Consider the following 16838-nt stretch of genomic DNA (forward strand, 5'->3'; position numbering starts at 1 on the left):
AGGATCTGGCATTAGGTTGTGGTGTAGGTTGTGGACACAGCTTGAATCCAATGTTGTTGTGGCATAGGACTCAGCTTCAACTCCACTTTGACCCCTAGCCTGGGAACTTCCATGTTACAGGTGCCACCTTTATAAAAAAAAAAAAAAAAAAAAAAAAAAAGGATGTGCAACGTTAAGTAGAGTTGCATTAGATTCCTCAGGCACCTTGACAAAACACCCAAAACTTGGAGGCTTAAAGTAACAGAAATTTATCCTCACAGATCTGAAAGTTAGAAGTTTGAAATCAAGGTGTCATCAGGACAATGTTGCCTCTGAAAGCTCTAGGGAAGAATGGCTCTTCGTTGCTTCTATCTTCTGGTGTGTGTCAGCAATCTTTGCTCTTCCTTGGCTTGTAGATGGACAACTCCAGTCATGTGTCCATCTTTTCTTGGTGCCTTCATACTTCCTTTCTTCTGTGTATATGTGGCTTGTGTCCCAACTTCCCCTTTTTATAAGTGTACCAGTCATACTGTATTAGGATCTAATCTAATCACATAATTTTAATTATTTTTGTAAAGTTATTGTTGCTAAATAGCACATTCTGAAGGATGTGGGGCCAGGACTTTATCCAATCTTTTTGGGATACATAATTCAATCCATTTCAGCAGGGAAAATTGAGTTGTTAAGTAAGGATTTATCAGCATTGCTCCCACAGTATTAAAACAAAGAATGTCCTTCAACAGAGAATGTGAATATTTTAGTTGGGCAAGAATATCTCAGCAAAGAGGAACTACCCCTGCTTGATGAGGGCAGCACCTATTAATTGCATTCAATGGCTTTTGCTCTGTTGCTGTATTTTTCAAGCAAATAAAGAATTACCTATTATATTGTTGCTATAATTCAAATCCAGTGAAAGCATACGATGATCAAAGCTTATCAGCTGTAGTGACAGGCCACCCAAATCCTTTAAAAAATTGTAAGAATGCTTAACATGAGATCTATTTTCTTATGAAATTTTTAAGTGCACAACCAGGTATTAACTATAGATACAATAGTTTATAGCAGATCTTGGAAACTTACCTTGATAACTGAAACTTTATACCCATTGGACAGCAACCATTTTTTTCCCCCAATCCCTCAGCCCCTGGCAACCATCATCCTATTGTTTCTATGAGTAGCTATTTTAGATATATCCTGTAAGTGGAGTTAAGCACAACTGATTCTTCTGTAACTGGCTATTTTGACCTAGATGAATCTACAGGACATTTTGTTGTGTTGTCTCATACGGAAGGATTTCCCTCTTTTTCAAAGCCCGAATAACACTTCATCGTATCTATATACTACATTTTCTTTGTTCACTCATCCATTGTTAGACATGTCAGTGTGTCCTACACCTTGACTACTGTGACTGGTATTAAAAGTGAAGATGGGAATGCTGCTATCTCTTTGAGACCCTGGTTCTATTTCTTTTGCATACATTCAAACCCAGTAGTGGGACTGCTGGATCATATGGTAATTTTATTTGTAATTGTTTGATGAATCTCTATACTGTTGTCTATAGTGGCTGCGCCATTTTTTTTTTAAACCATTCATATCAACAGTGTATAAGGATTCCAATTTCTCTACATCTTTGCCAACACGTATTATCTTTTGTTATTTGATAGTGTTCATCCTAACAGTTGTGAGGTGATGTGTCATTGTGCTATTGATTTTCATCTCCTTGATGAGTTGTGTGGACCATCTTTTCATATACCTTTGTAGGCCACACTAACTTTGAAAATGACATGTGTTTGTCAATATTTTTAAAAAGGATTTGTGTTATGTGCCTTGAAAAATTGAAAGTTGATCCAGAGCTTAGATTTGTATGAACTTGAATTTTAAGAGCTAAATTGTAGGGCCTAATAACACATGGAAAATTGATCAGATTCATAGGACTATGAGAAGACATTAGACTTAATCCTTTCTAGTTCTGTTTGGTTGGATGGTATGAAAAGTTTAATTGTACACACAACTTATGTTACGTTGGTGTCAGTGTGTCGGAATGTATGAGGCATTGAGAAGATGGCAATAAAGAAGACTTGTCTCCTCTCTTCCTTGTCTTCATAGAATTAACAGGAGCAGGGATGAATAGAATTAGGCTTCAGGAAGTTAACGTGGTTAAAATACAGGATCTCAGAGCAAGTTTATTACTTCTACCTTATTTGCATCTGACTATTTTAAACTGACTGAAAATTTTGAAGGATTGGTTATCTTGCAAGATGGTAGTTATTTCAGAATGTGTCAGGCATTAACAAACCATGACTTCCAAGGTAGGAGTGATGAAAAAATAATGCAATTAACAAAACAATGATGAAAGATTCAGGCCAAGGTTCTTAGCCTCAAACAACTTCTATTATAATGAGGAAGATAAGACCAAGAGAAATTTTGAGGGGAAAATGAATTCATGTGATGGCCTCTAATTAGGTAATTAAATGTACATGATAAATTGCTACATGATTAGAAAGATTTAACAGCTATGTAATTATTCAAGGGGTGGGTTGTTTTATTTTGGATAGTTTACACGATGATTATCCCCTTTGCAACTGTAAACTTTTCAAAAGAAATACTTTAAAATTTAGTATAAAATAACTTCAGTTTTCACTGTATAAGTTGCATATTAAAAATGTGGGAAGACCATGAAGGTTGTGATGTAAAAAAAAAAAAAAGGCAAAGAAGCAAAATTCTTTATTTTGATATGAACATTAAATACAATCAATTAAGCTAAAAATGATCTAGCCCTAATTTTTAGGTAACCTTTTTTTTTTTTTAAAGGAATTAGATTTTGGATATGGTTTGGTTGATAGAGAAAAATAATTCTAGCAAAATCAATATTTAATTATCTTCATTAAAAAAACCAGAACTATCTCAAGTGATTTTAATTTTGTCTGTACTTTATAACATTCATATTGCACACAAAGTTGACAGTTTTCACTGATGTGTCAGATGGAATTTCAGTCATTCAAATAGGTTCAAGTCTTGCAGAATCACACATTGACAACCAGCATTAAAGGTTACTAATAGTAACAACTACTATAACACCAGATTAATTATAGAACTTAGTTTCAGCAATTGCTTTCATAGCCACAAATTCAGAACCTCCATTTGAATAGTATTGTATGTGGTTAAGCTGGTTTCTATTTGCTGTCTTATGTGGTTTAAGGCCAAGTAACCAGTTAAAAATTTTATTTGCACATAAAATACAAAACATTTTTCTTCTTGATTGATGTGACACTTGCATCATCTGCTTGCCTATCTACTCTTCATTTTAAAATGAGTGTCAGAGAATGCCTGAAGCCAATCCATACCTTTTTCAATTCTGTCCTGAAAATCCATGATAAATACTAGAGAGAAGACTGGTACATTGACAAGTATAAGGCACTGGTGAAAAATTGAGGGTACAAATAAATTGAAAGATACTCCATGCTCATGGGTTGGAAGAATTAATATTGATATCATAATTTCTATATGACCCAAAGTGAACTACCAATTCATTGTAATCCTTATCAAAATACCACCTGCATTTTTCACATAAAAATTGTAAAGTTTATATGTAACCACAAAAGACTCAAAATAGCCAAGGCAGTCTTGGGAGAGAAGAACAAAGATGGAGGCATTACATTTCCTGATTTCAAACTATATTAAAAAACTATAGTAATCAGCAGTATGATGTTGGCATACAGACAAATACATAGATCACTAGAACAGTATTAAGAGCCCAGAGAAAAACCCAAGTATATTTGGTCAATTTATGACAAAGGAGCCAAGAACCAATGTGTGGTTCATTGGGAAAACTGGGTACCTTATGTGGAAAAGAATAAAACTGGACCTTTATTTTAGACTACACATAAGAGTTGACTCAAAATGATTTAAAGATGAATGTAAGACCTGAAACCATAAGATTCCTAGAAGAAAACATAGAGAATAAGAGCCCCTTGATGTCAATATTGACGATGAGTTTTTTGAGTTTGACAGCAAAAGCAAAGGCAGATACTAGAAATATCTCTAGTAGTATTATACACTACTCAGAAATATCTGTACCCCCATGTTCATTGCCCCATTATTTACAACAGCCAAGATAGGAAAGCAGCCTAATGTTGATTGAAAAATGGATGGTCAAAGAAAAATGTGGAGTAGTGTATGTGTGTATACGTATACATACAATCATAGTTGAATATTATTCATTTACCAGACTTAAAAAAAGGAAATCTTGCCACTTGCAACAACATCATCAAAAAATGAACTCTTAGATACAGAATAGACAGTTGGTTGTAAGGGATAGGTAGTGGGTAAGACGATGAAGATGATCAAAAAGCACAAACTTCCAGGTGTAAAAGAGGCCTGGGGAAGTAATACATGGCATGGCTATGACAATTCACAACACTGATTTGTATATCAAAAGTTGTAAGGGTAGATCTTAAAAGTTCTCATCACACACACAAATATTTGTAACACTAAGGTGATGTATATTAACTGATTCCAGATCATTATGTTGTATACTTTAATACAGGGCATTATGCCAATTATGTCTCAAAACAGAAGGGGGCGTTCCTGCTGTGGCATGGTGGATAAGAATCCGACTGCAGGGGCTCGGGTCGCTGAATTCTATCCCTGGTTTGTCTCAGTGGGTTAAAGGGTCCCAGGTTGCCACAGCTGTGGCTGAGTTTCAGTCCTTGGCCCTGGGAACTTCTATTCGCCACAGTTGCTGCCATTAAAAAAAAAGATGGAGAGGAGGGAAAACATCAGAAAGAGGTGAGACCAAGCCGAATGGCCACCAGATGGGTAAATGTTGGGTGATGTTTCATTTGAAAAAGAAAATAAAGGCCTCAGAAAATGGCTCCTCTTTTCTGGCAGCAGGTAAGAACAAATTCATCTCTTCCTCAGAGCCTTTCTGTTGGTAAGTTTTCACATTGCAAGAAGCTCCCACTAATTACCTTTGTCAGTAGTTGATCATTTGTCTCCATTGTATACCTTCTCTGAATGTTTATTTCCATGTTTTTGAATTACAACAGAGTTTAAAACTCCAGTAACTTCTGGGTCTTTCTAGAACTTGGTACAGGAGCTGGACCAAACTCTTTAACTAGAGCTGTTCAACTCCTTTGTAGTTTTCATGTAGGTTTTTTTTTTTTTTGTCTTTTTGCTATTTCTTTGGGCCACTCCCACGGCATATGGAGGTTCCCAGGCTAGGGGTCGCATCAGAGTTGTAGCCACTGGCCTACGCCAGAGCCACAGCAACGCGGGATCCGAGCTGCGTCTGCAACCTACACCACAGCTTACGGCAACGCTGGATCGTCAACCCACTGAGCAAGGGCAGGGACCGAACCCGCAACTTCATGGTTCCTAGTTGGATTCATTAACCACCGAGCTACGACGGGAACTCCTCATGTAGGTTTTGTTAGTGCAAGAACTCTGGCAACTCCAAAAGCTTGTGTAAGAAAAATACTAGTTTTCTTTCAAGTCCATGATTCGTGTCTTAATTTCTAATTCCAAATAGATAATTTCCTTCAAAAATTTTTGTACTTGCTTAGAATCATTATGTGCCTTATTATTAGAACTTAGAAAAAAAATTGATTCCTGAATTGGGCTGTAGAATGAGGAAGACTAATAGGAAACTGCCAGGCTTCAGACATGAACTTGGTTTCCTCTTCTCATTTAAGGTCTAAAAATGCAGCAAGAAATATCTCTTCTGAGAGCACTTTAATCTCTCCTTCATTGCTGATATTGCTGGATTCTTTTTTGTCCTAAGTTTCTGGAACCACTTGGAGCAATCGTAGTCTGCTTTCTAGCACCACTAGCTATTAACCTGACAGCCACCTCACCTGCAGTGAGAGAAAGCTAAGATGATGGATTTGTTTAGTCTCTCTTCTTTGTTCAGGCTTTTCTCTGTGTGTTGCCATGAAGGAATCAAAACTATGAAGCTCTGGAACGTCATTATTTTTAAATCGTTTTTGGCTTAAAAAAAAAAAAATCCAGTGGTGGATCCAGAGTGACAGTATCAAATGGCTCCAGGAATTTCTCTGTAGAATACACACTCTGCTAGTTACTTGGCTTTCGGTCTTGCTGAGGGACTACAGAGGAGTTACTGGGTTATTTTCTTTCCCCATGTCATTAGCAAAATCCTTGAGGAAATTCAGAGGTTTGTCTCACCATTGGAATTAGAAATATACTGCCACTTTTCCTTGATGGGAAACATTATGCTTATTTCCTGTCTCATGAGAAATCCATAGGCATTGTATATTATCATCTTGATGTAAGTGGTCACTCATTGAAACACTCTTTCATTGAGTTCAATGTTGGTTTTCTGCCATGCTGGTTGTACTTAAAGCAGTGCTGTTCATGCCTGTCCTGTTGAGTCAGCTTTTCAAGGTGGCTGGTTTCTCTAGGGGGATAATAGCCAGGGGTTTATTCTGGGATGGCTAATGATGAATCCTCATCATATTTTTAGTGAGGAGTAGTGTTTAGGGTAACTTCTTCATTTTTCAACCCAATCTTAATCCTGTTGTTTCAAAGGATTTAGGAAGGAGACACTTTTTTTTTTTTTTTCTTTTTAGCTCTGCACCTACAGCATATGGAAGTTCCTAGGCTAGGGAAATCAGAGCTGCAGCTGTTGGCCTATACCATAGCCACAGCAATGCCAGATTCTGGCCACATCTTTGACCTACACTGCAGGTGATAGCAACACTGGGGGATCCTTAACCCACTGAGCGAGGCCAGGGACTGGACCTGCATCCTTATGGATACTAGACAGATTCTTAACCTGAGCACAATAGGAACTCCCAGGAGACACAAAGGCAGGATTTTCCATAAGGACCAAACTTTGGCACTGCACCATAGCCTTGGGATTCTTCTTGCAGAAGACTTTTCTTTGGCTTTGAGGTCAGTTTTGCTCTTGTGACTGTTGCCAGCTTTGGTCTTACCTTGGTTACCCATGGTAACCTTCCTTCAAAAACTAAAATATTTATGTCTGTCTGTCTTTTCATAAAGCCTGTCTTTCTGGGTGGCTATTTGACAAATACAGCAAACAGAAGTCACACAGAATTAGGACTACAGCCTGTCTGGGAAAGCTTCATAAATGGCTTTTGCTTAAGAGATTTTCCACTGTGGATGTGAGTGCAGTCTGGCTGCAGCCTCCTTGTGTTGAAGAGCCAATAGGGCATCCCTGACACCTAGTCCAAGACCCCAAAACTACAGGTCTCTCTGGGGCCCCAGCACGTATTGGGGTTTGGCAGCTACTCCTTTGAAGCTTCAGGCTGCCTGGGGACAACTGGCCTGGCTGAGCAGGCTCTCCTGAATTGCACCTTTTTATAAGAACCTTTTTTCCTGTCCACTTAAACACAATAGCAGGCACAAGAGTCTGGATGCCAGGGTTCTTGTTGAATGCTACTTGTTTTAAGAATTTGAATAACTTTCTCTGGGCTTCAGTATTTTCTCTTGTAATGAAGGAGTAGAACTCTATTACTGTTTGTACCTGTGACTTTCTGTGAGCCCAACATGCCTTTGGGATACCATGTGGAGCTTACAGAAGTGCAAGCTGCTTCTCTCCCTTAAATTTTAGAAGGTGTTCCTATCCTTCAGCAAGTTACCAGAGGCACATCATAGATTCTCACATGGATCAGTTCAAACTGACCTGTGGAGCCCTTGTCTTCACAAAAACACTTCGAGAGGGTCTGATGAGAAAGGCATGTATCATGTCAGGGGACTTTTGAGGTTTCAAGAGGTAAGCAAGGTGAGCCATAATTGAAAGAATGCACAAAGGATGAGAGACAACAAAGGGATAGGTATGGACTCTACTGAAATAGTCTTTTCAGAAATAGTCTAAGAAATGATTTTCAAAGGAACTGAATCTTGCCTTTGGGACCTAAAGGAGAATCTCTCTGGCATAATAAATTGTCAAGACCTAAATTATCTTCTAAGACAATGCTATTAAGGGTGCTATAAATAAAAGTCAGAATCTTTACAGTTTCTGATCTATGATCCAAAGGTGTCAAAACAATGCTGTTTAAGGTCATTGTCTTAAAGGTGAGCTTCAGTTGGAGAGGGCAGGTCTGTGAGAACATATATTGACATGTCTAGAATAGGTCTGAATATGTTCAGAAGAAGGACTGGTGTAGGGGGAGGGGAGGAAGAGAAGTATCTGTCATTCTGGAACCCCTTTCTGTCATTCTACAACAAAATGTCTGGAACCCCTTTTTGTCATTCTACAACAAAATGCTCAGAGAACCCTGAGCTTGGAGGCAGAAAGCCTTGTGTACAAGTGCTGATCAGAAGGAAAAATTAATTGTACTGTAGGATAGAAATGATTTTTTAAAGAGTTTTATTGAAGTATAGTTGATTTACAAGCTTGTGAAAATCACTTTGTTGTAGAGCAGAAATTCAGTTATACATGTACATATATATCCATTCTCTTTCAGATTCTTTTCCCACATAGGTTATCACAGAATATTGAACAGAGTTCTCTATGCCACCCAAAGAGTTCTCTGTGCTACTCAGAGAGTTGTCTGTGCTACAGAGTTCTCTGTGCTACCCAGAGAGTTCTCTGTGCAGGTCCCTGTTGGCCAATCCTTCCATATCCCTCAGTATGTATAGAAATGATTTAGATTTAGAAAGTGATTCAACTGTGAGGACTCAGTAGGATAAGCAAGTGAAAACAACATTGTAATATCTTTTACCAATTAGGCAGGCAAACATTAGAGTGTGATAGCTAGTTTCATTGGTGATGTGGACACCCAGGTGTACCATGGGTGGTGGTAATGCCTGGAATGTATGTTCAAATTGTAGAGCACTTGTGTTTTGGTTGGGGGTGGAAGGCTGGAGAAAAGGGTATAGCCTGAACTGAACCAGTGAGCTGTATTCTCAAGTCAAAGAATTTTAAGGGAAGAAATAGAATATACTGAATCCATGGATTCAGGAAGCTGTCTCTTCCAGGAACATATTGTGAGACTCAAGTGCGATGAGGAGACCAAAGAAGTGAGCTATGAAAACACTGGGGATCTAAACAATTAGAGCTGAGGCTTGCCTAAGCTGAACTGGATGAGCAATACTTCCATTGACCTCAGATAGGGTGCCCTTTCTCCTGTTGGTTGATGTTACCATGTGGCAAGTGATATGCATATGGAATAAATGTTAAATCTGGAAGAACACTAGCTGCTGCCATTTTGAAGAAATTATATACCAGGGACAAAGAATGAGATCACAGGGCTTGACAGTAAAACTGTTCTGAGCCAGGAAACAAACATTTCTTGGGTTCTGCAGACCTGGTCCCTCTCCTGCTGTGGTGGATGCAGGCAGTAAATGAAGCAGGTGATGAGGAATCCACATCACCCCACCTGTTACACTGTTGACACCACTGCATGGAAGAAGAAACCAGAGAGTGGAAGGTCTTAGTGTCTTGTGTAGATTGTCTTGGGAAACCAGCAGAAGCCTCCTGTTTTTGAAAAACTTTTCATTTTAGATTTTAAGAGCAGTTGTGCAAAAATGCAATTGATTTATTATTTATTTATTTATTTATTTTCCCACTGTACAGCAAGGGGATCAAGTTATCCTTACATGTATACATTACAATTACATTTTTTCCCCCACCCTTTGTTCTGTTGCAACATGAGTATCTAGACATAGTTCTCAAGGCTACTCAGCAGGATTTCCTTGTAAATCTATTCTAAGTTGTGTCTGATAAGCCCAAGCTCCCGATCCCTCCCACTCCCTCCCTCTCCCATCAGGCAGCCACAAGTCTTTTCTCCAAGTCTATGATTTTCTTTTCTGAAGAGATGTTCATTTGTGTTGGATATTAGATTCCAGTTATAAGTGATATCATATGGTATTTGTCTTTGTCTTTCTGGCTCATTTCACTCAGTATGAGATTCTCTAGTTCCATCCATGTTGCTGCAAATGGCATTATGTCATTCTTTTTGATGACTGAGTAGTATTCCATTGTGTGTATATACCACATCTTCCGAATTCAATCATGAAAAAATGCTCAACATCGTTGATTATAAGAGAAATGCAAATCAAAACTACCATGAGATACCACCTCACACCAGTCAGAATGGCCATCATTAATAAATCCACAAATAACAAGTGCTGGAGGGGTTGTGGAGAAAAGGGAACCCTCCTGCACTGTTGGTGGGAATGTGAACTGGTACAGCCACTATAGAGAACAGTTTGGAGATACCTGAGAAATCTATACATAGAACTTCCGTATGACCCCACAATCCCACTCTTGGGCATATATCCGGACAAAACTCTACTTAAAAGAGACATGTGCACCCGCATGTTCATTGCAGCACTATTCACAATAGCCAGGACATGGAAACAACGCAAATGTCCATCAACAGACAATTGATTTTTTTTTAAATTCTATATATCTAAGATATACAACTTGATGATTTGGTATATGTGTACACTGTAAAAGCATTATTACAACAAATCTAATTGACGAATTCAAATCCTGCCATTTGCAACAACATGGATAGACCTGAGGTACCTTATACTAAATGAAGTTAGACACAGACCAATGCTGCATGATCTCACTTACATGTGGAATCAAAAATAGTCAAACTCACAGGAGTAGAATGGTAGAGGCTGGGCTGGGAGGTGGAGATGGGAAGATGCTGGTTAAGAGGTACAAAATTTGTTAGTGTGAATAATTTATGCAAGGAGATTTAATGTATAGCATGGTGACAATAGGTAACAGTACTATATTGTCTACAGAGAATCCCTGACTTAAAATCATTTGACTTGGTATTTTTCAACTTTATGGTAGTGTGAAAGTGATTTGCATTCAGTAGAAACCATACTTGGAATTTTGGATTTTGAGCTTTTCCTGGGCTCGTGATATACAGTGTAGTACTTTCTCATGATGTTGGGTGGGGCAACAAGATACAGCAGCCCATCAGACATGCCATAACTAGTGTAAACCACTGTTGCACTTTTAACCATCCTGCACCCATACAACCATTGTGTTTTTCACTCTTAGTACAGTATTCAATAAATTACATGAGATATTCAACCCTTTATTATAAAATATGCTTTGTGCCAGATGTTTTGCCCAACTGTAGGCTAATGAAAGTGTTCTGAATGCATTTAAAGTATGCTAGGTTTAGCATAAGGTTTGGAAATTTAGGTATATTAAGTGCATTTTTAATTTAAGGCATTTTCAACTTAGATTGATTGGTTTATTGAGATGCAATCCCATTGTAGGTAAAGGAAAATCTGTACTTGAAATTTGCTAAGAGAGTAATCCTGTATGTTCTTAACACACAAACATGAAGTCTACTTCTTTAATTACTCTGCTCTCTACATAACCAAATAGGGTTGAATCCACGCAAAAAGTAGAATAGTTTGGGAAACGAAGAGCTTGCTCTTCTTATTTAATTTCTTTATTGTAAAAGTCAAATATGTCAGTGAACTCTACTTGGTATTCTGTTATAACTTATATGGGAAAAAAATCTGAAAAAGAATGAATATATATGTGTAACTGAATCACTTTGCTGTACACTGAAACTAATGCAACATTATAAATCAGCTATGCTACAATAAAAAATAAAAATTTTGAAAAAAACAACCTGAGGTCAAGGAAAAGTTATACATTTATAACAATTAAATTATAGGACTTGGTGAAGAAATAACCACTTGATCTCTCAACACTAGATCTATTATTATTTCTTTCCATCCTGTTTTTTCCTAAAGCATATTTTCACATAAAAAACATTTTTGTTACTTTAAATGATGCATTTTTTTAATTCTAAATTTGAGGCCTCAGTATTGGTAACCACAAGTTGTTCCAGAGAGACTTGATTTGGGGGTCCGGAATTAATGCTTTTCCATGGTGTGATCTTGGGCAAATCACCTCTGTCCTCAGGATGTGGTTTTTGACATTTGCAGAATGAAAGCATTAGACTAGATGAAAAGCTCTCTCCTAATGTTCTGCCAGAATAGTAGTAGAGCTGGGACCAAAACTCAGATCTTCTCTTGTTCCTATATTGTGTTTCACACCTCTAGCAGGGAAAAGAATATTAGAAATGGAGTCCAAACTTGCCTGTCATTCTGGAATTCCTTCCCAGCATTCACTGATCTTCATTGCTTTATATGAGAGCACAGATTGAGGGCATGTGCTTCCTGAGTTTGAACTGAAATCTGCTTCTATGGAATTTCTGTACACAGGCTCTGTTTCTGTCCTCTGCAATAGCACAGAGTTAGTCCATTTTATCTTCCATTTTATTTTATTTTCTCCAGGAAAATATCCTCATTCCCCTAAACTTTCTGAGTGATGTATATTCCAGATTTCTTGACTATGCCGCATGTATTATTTGTCTGCTCTCCAGCTGGTTGACATTTCTTCTAAAAGCATGGCACCCAGGAGAGAATACAGTATGTGGTCAAGCCAGCAGATTACATGGAACCAACTTCTTCCTTTCCTTCATCTGGACATTATTAGTGCAGCTCAGACCACACCAAGTTGTTCAGTAGCTGGATTATGCAATTTGTTGGCTTATGAGAAACTTTCAGTCAAGATTTTCTCAGGTATAATTTGAAAGGAATGGCTGTATTCAGTTTTTTTAAGCCCCAATAAAGAAAGCTACACATACTATTGCTAGATTTCATGTTGTTGGTTTTGGTCTATGTGTCCAGCATAATGAGGGAATTGTTTTGGAATCTGGATTCTGCTTCCAGCTATGTCAACTGCAAATTAAATAGCAAGCTATCTAAACCTTCATCCAAACTGCTTGCAGGTGGTCACCAAGACCAGACCAAGGACAGAACCTTGTGACTCTTACTCCATCGGGTGGGAAGGTCTGTGCTGAGATGATTTCCCAGGCTGCAGTGCCCTATTGAACGTGGTTGGGGAGTTGGGAGACAACAGTGATTGGTTAGAGTCAGGATTCCTCCAGTCAGCCGATGGCTACCACCCTGTAGGGATGAAGCCATTTGATTAGGAAGAAAAAGAAGCAGGAACCACAGAATGGAGCACATACTGCCTCATCAGTGGACATTTTTTTTTTTTTAATATACCTGAATCTGGTGCCAATCATTTAAAAAATCAAAAGGAGGGAATTTCCCTAAAAATGGAACATACTTTTTCCAAAGCTAAGAAATTTATCTATTTTTTTTTAAAAAGAGTTTCTTTCTTAGAAGTAAGACTAAAAATGTATTGCTTGGGAGGTTGATTAGATCTTTTTGGTGGCTGACCTTTTGCTCTTCCAGGCAGGGTCTTCTAAACTTCTCAGCAGAGACATTCTCTCTTGTGAGGAAAAAGTCCTAGAATAATGTATGGGTGGTAAAGCTCAGTACCCCAGGTTGTGTCACCTTATTTGAGTGCTTGAGAGGGCATTGACCATGGTTGGGCTACTTGTGGATTTCCTTATCATTCTATATTAGCTATAACTTTAGTTGTGCATACTTGAGAGAAGAGGTCTTCATGCAGAGTAGAATTAGGTAGAGAAATGCTTTATTCTAAGAAGAGCTTTTAGGGAGGGTTTAGGGATACATGGCTACTATCTCTAAAAGGAACAAGCGATATTTACACTGTGACTTTTGCGAGTGGATATTTAGTTGCCCTCATGTTACAGGAAAAATAAAAGACTTGAGTATTTTTAGGTACCAAGAAGTTCAGTGCAAAGAGTGAAGACATGATTCTGCAGCAAGTTTTGGGGCAAGAAATCTTAAATAACTTCTGAGAATGATAGTGCAGGGAAGAATAAGAAAGCTGATTGAAGAATTCCCCTGCAGCTCAGCGGGTTAAGGACCTGGCATTGTCACTGCTGTGGCTCAGGGGGGAAAAAAAAGAAAAAGAAACTGGCTGATCATCTGGGACCCTTAGGGAGTAATAAATGAATATTTGGAGGTACTTAAAAATAAATGGGTTGTCTTAATATTTTTTTCATCCCTTGTAGTTTATAGACTTACATTTCAGAGAACATGAAGCTTTTTATGTGATTTTCTTTCTGTCTTTCTGTCTTTTTTTTGCCTTTTCTAGGGAAGCACTCATGGCATATGGAGGTTCCCAGGCTGGGGGTCTAATTGGAGCTGTAGCCGCTGGCCTATGCTAGGGCCATAGCATCATGGGATCCAAGCTGCGTCTGTGACCTATACCACAGCTCACGGCAATGCTGGATCCTTAATCCACTGAGCAAGGTCAGGGATCAAACCTGCAACCTCATGGTTCCTAGTCAGATTTGTTAACCACTGAGCCATGATGGGAATTCCTTTTTATGTGATTTTCTACATGAGGGAATTAAGACCTAGAGAGATTAAAAAGAAAACTTGACCAAGGTCACAAAAATGGCCAGTGATGTAAGATGGGTAGCACCCAGGAATCCCAGTTTCTGCGCTGATGCTATTCACATCCCTCTCCACTGCACAGCATTGTTCTCTATCTCTTGCTTTTGCCTTGTCCTCTACTTAGAGCTTTCCTTAAGCCACATCTGTGGAAGAACATGAAAGCATGGAATCTTTTTATTTGCTACTAGATAGCATTCTATATAGGCTTCAACCCATGTGTCCATAGTAATTTTGACTTTCACTCACATTTTTTGGCTACACAACGCTTATCTTGTGTTTTGGGATCAGTTCCCCAAAGGAGTGAACATTTTGAAATGTTCTTCCATCAGGGCTCAGTATTTGAGATTAATCACACTTGAGACTTAATCACAAAGGGGATGATCAAATCCAACTCTTTGATGTTACAGATGGGGAGTGAGACTGAAAGTGAACTGACCTCAGGTGATCTGGATGCAGTGATGTAAAGGAGCCAATGTTTATTTCCACAAAGCTCTCCTGCTGAACTCCATTTTTCTATTCTGTGTAGTTCCAACTTCATGTCAATTGAGGGTAAGATTCTCTGGCTCAAAGAAACCTGGCCAGTTACAATGATGGTACATTTCCCTCTCCTTCCTCCTCCCTCTCCCCTCTAATCCCTGCATTGTTTAAAGGTCAGCTCTATAAAAGTAATAATCTAAATGCATGATAAAAACAGTATTTAGTGATGTGAAAGAAAGCCCTTTGCCCAATACCATCCCTTCATCCAACTTTCTACGTGCAGTAGTTTTTGACCATTTCTGTTTTTTATTCTTGTGGTAGGTATTTTCATATCTCCAAATAATAGCCTTATAACTCCATTATATTAATATATATATTATATATTATCAGTGGATCCTTAAAACTATAAAAGAAACTTAGCTTGCATACGGTAATACACTGTACCTGACCTCCAATATACAAATTTCAGTAAATATTTTGGCTTCCTCCATTGGCTTAATATTATAAATAGTGAACTTCAGTATGTTTTTATTGATATGATAACCTTAAATATGTGTATTGACTCTCTAATAAGTCAAATGTAAAAATGTGTATTTCTTGCACTCCTTCCTTTTTGGCTTGTATTAATTTTCCCTGGGCCATAGTTAAGTTTTATAGACAACTCCAGGGGGCACCATTCATTCATATGTTTGCATAGTTAGTGCAGTAAAGTGTCTTGTAGAGGGAATACTATTTTGTAATTCATATAAATACACTGTTTGGCCAAAAATAGACAAGATAAATCTTGTGCAGAATATTCTGCAACTCTAATGAAGTGTTTTGTCCAGATGTGTATTCTAAAACATGAAAACCTGTAAATCTGATAACTTTGTATATTTTTCACTCTGGAATTAATAAGTGTGATATGAGCCTTCTGGAAATGTAGACTCCAAGGTGATTCAAGTTCTGCTGTCTATAGAAGAATGTCCCTAAGCATGCAAGTTGAAGAATTATCTTATTTTACATGACTTCACTTGATTTAAAATCATGTTACATTTCAATTTGCTTCATATTTTGACCACAAAAATTTGTTTTGGCTTTCTTTTTTTGCCTTGAGTTTTTAATTGCAATTTTTTTGATGGTTGAAAGACTATCATTAAATCTTCAATGAAGTATTTGTTAAAGTTACTTTTATTTATTTGTTTTTATTAAAATACAGTTGATTTTCAATGTTTTACCAATTTCTGCTCTACCGCAAAGTAACTCTGACACACACATACACATTCTTAAATATTACTTTTCATCATGGTTTATCTCAGGAAATTGGATTTAATTTCCTGTGCCATACAGAAGGGTCTCATTGTCTACCTACTCTAAATGTAATACTTTGCATCTATTAACACTGAACTCCCAGTCCATCCTCCTCCCCTGGGCAACCACAAGTCTGTTCTCCATGCCTGTGAGTCTGTTTCTGTTTTGTAGATAGGTTCATTTGTGTCATATTTTAGATTCTACATATAAGTATTATCCATAGTATTTGCCCTTCTCTTTCTGACCTACTTCACTTGGTAGGGTAATTTCTAGTTGCATCCACATTGCTGTGAATGACATTATTTCATTCTTTTTTATGGCTGAGTAGTATTCTATTGCAGGTATGTACCACATCTTCTTTATCCATTCATCTGTCAGTGGGCATTTGGGTTGTTTGTTTTGGCTATTGCAAAAAGGCTTCAAGCTACTTTTTAAATAACCTCCTTCTAGAAAAACTTGCAATTTTCGTTTTTTTCTAGATCAAACGGACCTAAATTCCTTGGTCAGCAGTTCAGTTTTTTTCCTTAGGATTTTTAATGTTTTTTAACCTCCCTGCCTTTTATTAGGTTCACCACTTTTTGGATCTCATGTTCTCCTTTATCCTAAAATTCATATTGTGTTTTCTGGAATGCAACACAGTGATTTTTGTTAAAGTTACCTCCTATGCACATTTTTTTTAAGTCTTAAAATGTTTGAATTTCTTCCACTCCTACTCTAAAATAAGGAAAATTATACTCTAGAATATGTCAATCTATGCCGAGAATCTAATCTTTCCCAGT

At 37.7% G+C, this 16838-nt stretch overlaps 1 long non-coding RNA gene across 1 annotated transcript in view; it reads left to right on the top strand.

Annotated features, from left to right (window-relative positions):
• The window catches only part of LOC146406356 (uncharacterized), a 410255-nt gene that overhangs the window by 34079 nt on the left and 359338 nt on the right, over positions 1-16838 (top strand). The window contains exon 2 of the long non-coding RNA XR_014811152.1: positions 14700-14841. This is a non-coding gene — a long non-coding RNA (uncharacterized LOC146406356). The remainder of the gene's footprint in view (positions 1-14699; positions 14842-16838) is intronic.

This window comes from Sus scrofa, chromosome 1 (genome assembly GCF_054392235.1).
Source record: "Sus scrofa isolate SSC_HxYL_T2T_F1_AM1 chromosome 1, Sscrofa_HxYL_maternal_Yorkshire_Landrace_v2.0, whole genome shotgun sequence".
Classification (NCBI taxonomy): domain Eukaryota; kingdom Metazoa; phylum Chordata; class Mammalia; order Artiodactyla; family Suidae; genus Sus; species Sus scrofa.